This window comes from Triticum aestivum, chromosome 5D (genome assembly GCF_018294505.1).
Source record: "Triticum aestivum cultivar Chinese Spring chromosome 5D, IWGSC CS RefSeq v2.1, whole genome shotgun sequence".
In the NCBI taxonomy this organism is placed as follows: domain Eukaryota; kingdom Viridiplantae; phylum Streptophyta; class Magnoliopsida; order Poales; family Poaceae; genus Triticum; species Triticum aestivum.
The window spans coordinates 260,480,901-260,488,869 of record NC_057808.1 but is presented as its reverse complement, the minus strand read 5'-3'; positions in this window follow the sequence as shown (position 1 = coordinate 260,488,869).

Below are 7,969 nucleotides of genomic sequence, written 5' to 3'. Positions count from 1 at the left end.
CGGCTCGGGCTCGGCTCCGGCGGCGGCGAGCGAGGCGGGTGCGGGCGGCGGCGGGCGAGGTGAGAGAAGAGGGGGGTGCGGGGGTATATAAAGGGGGGGTGCTCGGCTTGGAGGAGGGGGCAAGCTCCGGCGGGGTCCCGTGCTCGCCACGGACTCGGCGGCGGCGACGTCCCGTGCGCGGAGAGGACGACGGGGCGGGATGGGCCGGCGCTCGGCTCGGCCTCGGCCCGGTCGGGCGGCGCGCAGTTTTTTTTAAACGTTCCGCGGAAAAAATAATTCGTAGAAAAAAAAATAAAAGTCCAAAAAATATAAAATAAATTTTCCCCGTCTAGTTAGAAAATCTAGAATAGGGTGAAAATTTTGTTTAACACAAAATAAATATTTTGAAAACATGCAATTTTTTAATGCAATAAAATGGCAAATAAAATCCGAATAAAATCCAATAGATGATTTTAACATTTTTCCTCCAGTATTTCAATTGTTTTGGAGAAGTCATATTTTCTCCTCTCATTTATTTTGTTTAATGAAATATTTTTCCGGAGAGAAAATAATTAAAACCAAAATCCTCGTCTTATTATTTGATGGAAATCAAATATGAAAATTTGCGAAAAAATCCCCAACTCTCTCCGAGGGTCCTTGAGTTGTTTAGGATTTATCGAGGATTTGTCAAAATGCAATAAAATATGATATGCAATGATGATCTATGTATAACATACCAAATTGAAAATTTGGGATGTTACACATACCTTGTAACACAGTCAAGAACTTCTTTCTTTGACTGTTGTATTTTGAACTACTTCAAAATCTTATTAAGGTATGTACTCATTAAAAAACTTATCAAGCGTCTTCATCTATCTCTATAGATCTTGATGCTCAATATGTAAGCAGCTTCACCGAGGTCTTTCTTTTGAAAAACTCCTTTCAAACATTCCTTTATGCTTTGCAGAATAATTCTACATTATTTCCGATCAACAATATGTCATTCACATATACTTATCAGAAATGCTCTAGTGCTCGCACTCACTTTCTTGTAAATACAGGCTTCACCGCAAGTCTGTATAAAACTATATCCTTTGATCAACTTATCAAAGCGTATATTCCAACTCCGAGATGCTTGCACCAGTCCATAGATGGATCGCTGGAGCTTGCATATTTTGTTAGCACTTTTAGGATTGACAAAACCTCCTAGTTGCATCATATACATCTCTTCTTTAATAAATCCATTAAGGAATGCAGTTTTGTTTATCCATTTGCCAGATTTCATAAAATGCGGCAATTGCTAACATGATTCAGACAGACTTAAGCATAGATACGAGTGAGAAACTCTCATCGCAGTCAACACTTTGAACTTGTCGAAAACCTTTTTGCGACAATTCTAGCTTTGTAGATAGTAACACTACTATCAGCGTCCGTCTTCCTCTTAAAGATCCATTTATTTTTTATTGCTTGCCGATCATCGGGCAAGTCAACCAAAGTCCACACTTTGTTCTCATATATGGATCTTATCTCAGATTTCATGGCCTCAAGCCATTTCGTGGAATCTGGGCTCACCATCGCTTCTTCATAGTTCGTAGGTTCGTCATGGTCTAGTAACATAACCTCCAGAACAGGATTGTCGTACCACTCTGGTGCGGATCTTACTCTGGTTTACCTACGAGGTTTGGTAGTAACTTGATCTGAAGTTACATGATCATCATCATTAACTTCCTCACTAATTGGTGTAGAAGTCACAGGAACAGATTTCTGTGATGAACTACTTTCCAATAAGGGAGCAGGTACATTTACCTCATCAAGTTTTACTTTCCTCCCACTCACTTCTTTCGAGACAAACTCCTTCTCTAGAAAGGATCCATACTTAGCAACGAATGTCTTGCCTTCGGATCTGTGATAGAAGGTGTACCCAACTGTCTCCTTTGGGTATCCTATGAAGACACATTTCTCCGATTTGCGTTTGAGCTTATCAGGACGAAACATTTTCACATAAGCATCGCAACCCCAAACTTTTAAGAAACAACAACTTTGGTTTCTTGCTAAACCTCAGTTCATAAGGCGTCGTCTCAAGGGATTTTGATGGTGCCCTATTTAACGTGAATGTAGCTGTCTTTAATGCATAACCCCAAAACTATAGTGGTAGATCGGTAAGATACATCATATATCGCACCATATCTAATAAAGTACGGTTATTACGTTCGGACACACCATTCTGCTGTGGTGGTCCAGGTGGCGTGACTAGTGAAACTATTTCACATTGTTTTAACTGAAGGCCAAACTCGTAACTCAAATACTCTTCTCTACGATCAGATCATAGAAACTTTATTTTCTTGTCACGATGATTTTCCACTTCACTCTGAAATTCTTTGAACTTTTCAAATGTTTCAGACTTATGTTTCATCAAGTAGATATACCCATATCTGCTCAAATCATCTGTGAAGGTCAGAAAATAATGATACCTGCTACGAGCCTTAATATTCATCAGACCACATACATCTGTATGTATGATTTCCAACAAATCTGTTGCTCTCTCCATAGTTCCGGAGAACAGCGTTTTAGTCATCTTGCCCATGAGGCACGGTTCGCAAGCATCAAGTGATTCATAATCAAGTGATTCAAAAATCCCATCAGTATGGAGTTTCTTCATGCGCTTTACACCAATATGACCTAAACGGCAGTGCCACAAATAAGTTGCACTATCATTATTAACTTTGCATCTTTTGGCTTCATTATTATGAATATGTGTATCACTACGATCGAGATCCAACAAACCATTTTCGTTGGTGTGTATGACCATAGAAGGTTTTTATTCATGTAAACAGAACAACAATTGTTCTCTAACTTAAATGAATAACCGTATTGCAATAAACATGATCAAATCATATTCATGCTCAACGCAAACACCAAATAACACTTATTTAGTTTCAACACTAATCCCGAAAGTATAGGGAGTGTGCGATGATGATCATATCAATCTTGGAAATACTTCCAACACACATCGTCACCTCGCCTTTTACTAGTCTCTGCTTATTCTGCAACTCCCGTTTTCGAGTTACTACTCTTTAGCAACTGAACCAGTATCAAATACTGAGGGGTTGCTATAAACATTAGTAAGTACACATCAATAACATGTATATCCAATATACCTTTGTTCACTTTGTCATCCTTCTTATCCACCAAATACTTGGGGCAGTTCCGCCTCCAGTGACCAGTCCCTTTGCAGTAGAAGCACTTAGTCTGAGGCTTAGGTACAGACTTGGGCTTCTTCACTTGAGTAGCAACTTGCTTGCCATTCTTTTTGAAGTTCCCCTTCTTCCCTTTGCCCTTTTCTTGAAACTAGTTGTCTTGTTAACCATCAACACTTGATGTTTTTCTTGATTTCTACCTTCGTCGATTTCAGCATCACGAAGAGCTCGGGAATTACTTTCGTCATCCCTTGCATATTATAGTTCATCACGAAGTTCTACTAACTTGGTGATGGTGACTAGAGAATTCTGTCAATCACTATTTTATCTGGAAGATTAACTCCCACTTGATTCAAGCGATTGTAGTACCCAGACAATCTGAGCACATGCTCACTAGTTGAGCGATTCTCCTCCATCTTTTAGCCATAGAACTTGTTGGAGACTTCATATCTCTCAACTCGGGTATTTGCTTGAAATATTAACTTCAACTCCTGGAACATCTTATATGGTCCATGACGTTCAAACGTCTTTGAAGTCCCGATTCTAAGCCGTTAAGCATGGTGCACTAAACTATCAAGTAGTCATCATATTGAGCTAGCCAAACATTCATAACGTCTGCATCTGCTCTTGCAATAGGTCTGTCACCTAGCGGTGCATCAAGGACATAATTTTTCTGTGCGCAATGAGGATAATCCTCAGATCACGGATCCAATCCGCATCTTTGCTACTAACATTTTTCAACATAATTTTTCTCTAGGAACATATCAAAAATAAACACAGGGAAGCAACAACGCGAGCTATTGATCTACAACATAATTTGCAAAATACTATCAGGACTAAGTTCATGATAAATTTAAGTTCAATTAATCATATTACTTAAGAACTCCCACTTAGATAGACATCTCTCTAATCATCTAAGTGATTACGTGATCCAAAGCAACTAAACCATGTCCGATTAACACGTGAGATGGAGTAGTTTCAATGGTGAACATCACTATGTTGATCATATCTACTATATGATTCATGCTCGACCTTTCGGTCTCTGTGTTCCGAGGCCATATCTGTATATGCTAGGCTCGTCAAGTTTAACCTGAGTATTCCGTGTGTGCAACTGTTTTGCACCCGTTGTATTTGAACGTAGAGCCTATCACACCCGATTAACACGTGGTGTCTCAGCACGAAGAATTTTTGCAACGGTGCATACTCAGGGAGAACACTTTTATCTTGAAATTTTAGTGAGAGATCATCTTATAATGCTACCGTCAATCAAAGCAAGATAAGATGCATAAAGGATTAGCATCACATGCAATCAATATAAGTGATATGATATGGCCATCATCATCTTGTGCTTGTGATCTCCATCTCCGAAGCACCGTGCTCGTGATCTCCATCTCCGAAGCACCGTCATGATCACCATCGTCACCGGCGCGACGCCTTGATCTCCATCGTAGCATCGTTGTCGTCTCGCCAACTTATTGCTTTTACGACTATCGCTACCGTTTAGTGATAAAGTAAAACTATTACATGGCGATTGCATCTCATACAATAAAGCGACAACCATATGGCTCCTGCCAGTTGCCGATAACTCGGTTACAAAACATGATCATCTCATACAACACATTATATCATATCATGTCTTGACCATATCACATCACAACATGCCCTGCAAAAACAAGTTAGACGTCCTCTACTTTGTTGTTGCAAGTTTTACGTGGCTGCTACGGGCTTAGCAAGAACCGTTCTTACCTACGCATCAAAACCACAACGATAGTTTGTCAAGTTGGTGCTGTTTTAACCTTCGCAAGGACCGGGCGTAGCCACACTCGGTTCAACTAAAGTGAGAGAGACAGACACCCGCCAGTCACCTTTAAGCAACGAGTGCTCCAAACGGTGAAACCAGTCTCGCGTAAGCGTACGCGTAATGTCGGTCCGGGCCGCTTCATCTCACAATACCGCTGAACCAAAGTATGACATGCTGGTAAGCAGTATGACTTATATCGCCCACAACTCACTTGTGTTCTACTCGTGCATAGCATCAACGCATAAAACCAGGCTCTGATACCACTGTTGGGGAACGTAGTAATTTCAAAAAAATTCCTACGCACACGCAAGATCATGGTGATGCATAGCAACGAGAGGGGAGAGTGTTGTCCACGTACCCTCGTAGACCGACGGCGGAAGCGTTATAACAACGCGGTTGATGTAGTCGTACGTCTTCATGATCCGACCGATCAAGTACCGAACGCACGGCACCTCCGAGTTCTACACACGTTCAGCTCGATGACGTCCCTCGAACTCCGATCCAGCCGAGTGTTGAGGGAGAGTTTCGTCAGCACGACGGCGTGGTGACGATGATGATGTTCTACCGACGCAGGGCTTCGCCTAAGCTCCGCAATGATATTATCGAGGTGTAATTTGGTGGAGGGGGTACCGCACACGGCTAAAAGATCTCAAGGATCAATTGTTGTGTGTCTGGGATGCCCCCCTGCCCCCGTATATAAAGGAGCAAGGGAGGAGGAGGCCGGCCCTAGGAGGGGGCGCACCAAGTGTGGAGTCCTACTAGGACTCCCTAGTCCTAGTAGGATTCCACCTCCCATATGGAATAGGAAAAGAGGAAGGGAAAAAGAGAAGGAAGGAAGGGGGCGCCCCCCCTTCCCTAGTCCAATTCGGACCAGACCAAGGGGAGGGGTGCGGCCACCCTTGAGGCCCTTTTTCTTCTTTCCCGTATGGCCCAATAAGGCCCAATACGTATTCCCGTAACTCTCCGGTATTCCGAAAAATAACCGAATCACTCGGAACCTTTCCGAAGTCCGAATATAGTCGTCCAATATATCGATCTTTACGTCTCGACCATTTCGAGACTCCTCGTCATGTCCCCGATCTCATCCGGGACTCCGAACTCCTTCGGTACATCAACATACATAAACTCATAATAAAACTGTCATCGTAACTTTAAGCGTGCGGACCCTACGGGTTCGAGAACTATGTAGACATGACCGAGACACGTCTCCGGTCAATAACCAATAGCGGGACCTGGATGCCCATATTGGCTCCCACATATTCTACGAAGATCTTTATCGGTCAGACCGCATAACAACATACGTTGTTCCCTTTGTCATTGGTATGTTACTTGCCCGAGATTCGATCGTCGGTATCTCGATACCTAGTTCAATCTCGTTACCGGCAAGTCTCTTTACTCGTTCCGTAATACATCATCCCGCAACTAACTCATTAGTCACAATGCTTGCAAGGCTTATAGTGATGTGCATTACCGAGTGGGCCCAGAGATACCTCTCCGACAATCGGAGTGACAAATCCTAATCTCGAAATACGCCAACCCAACAAGTACCTTTGGAGACACCTGTAGAGCACCTTTATAATCACCCAGTTACGTTGTGACGTTTGGTAGCACACAAAGTGTTCCTCCGGTAAACGGGAGTTGCATAATCTCATAGTCATAGGAACATGTATAAGTCATGAAGAAAGCAATAGCAACATACTAAACGATCGGGTGCTAAGCTAACGGAATGGGTCAAGTCAGTCACGTCATTCTCCTAATGAGGTGATCTCGTTAATCAAATGACAACTCATGTCTATGGCTAGGAAGCATAACCATCTTTGATTAACGAGCTAGTCAAGTAGAGGCATACTAGTGACACTCTGTTTGTCTATGTATTCACACATGTATTATGTTTCCGGTTAATACAATTCTAGCATGAATAATAAATATTTATCATGATATAAGGAAATATATAATACTTTATTATTGCCTCTAGGGCATATTTCCTTCAATAATAACTTTATTATTGCCTCTAGGGCATATTTCCTTCACAACCATCACTTTTTTTATCTTTATGGTCAATTTAAATTCAAGCTACAATTGACAAAAACTCTGTACACATCCAATGCAAGACCAGAAATTGAAAGAGCAAAAAGCTTGCTTGCATGAAAGAAGGGGATTAAGGGAAGGATATTGTAAATGCAAGGATCTTTTCCCCGATGTTATTACTGTTGGCACAGTCATACTACTCGTTGCTGAAAGCTCCAATGCAAATTAATAAGGGCACAAAGGTCTCAACAACGACGCCGGTAAAGTGCATACTAAGCTCTTGCCCACGTATTTGGTTACCTCAGTCCGAATACCATCGTTGTAGCATTGTTCCTTTTTCCATAGGGACCATGGTTTTATCAAACCATGGGAAGGATGGTGCTACTAGAAGACATATCACATGTTCCATAGTTTCGTTCGTTCTATGTTCATGGGATCAAGGTGTTGCAAGTATTAGCAACACAAAAAACTACCAAAAAGGGATATTTGTAACCAGTAATATGGGATACTACTCGGCAAAGTGTTTCACCTGCAACCTCGTACGCGTTAGTAGGATCATAAGGTAAAATAATTAAACATAGGTGTGGTGAACATATGCACTTTACTTTTGATAAGTGGGACATGTGTCACTAAGACACCACAACTGGCTGTCGTCAAATCGAGGATACATTGTCCAACATTGGCCTTATTCCATCTCGCGGGCTTCCATGGTTATTGAGGACAAACCAGACCAACACCTTGGCGTTTGGTGACTGTATCATTAATCACAAAGATTTGGATCAAACTACCTTACCAATCCTTGTTCTCACTGTTGTTTGGTGTAGTCCTCCACACCTCTTTGACATCTAACCCTCTTTGGCCGACCTTCGGTGAATCGGGTACATCCAGACCTACGATCAAGTAGAGACAAAAAACGAAATTGCAACTCGAAGGTAATATAACGCCCACCCTTTTTAGCCCGTGG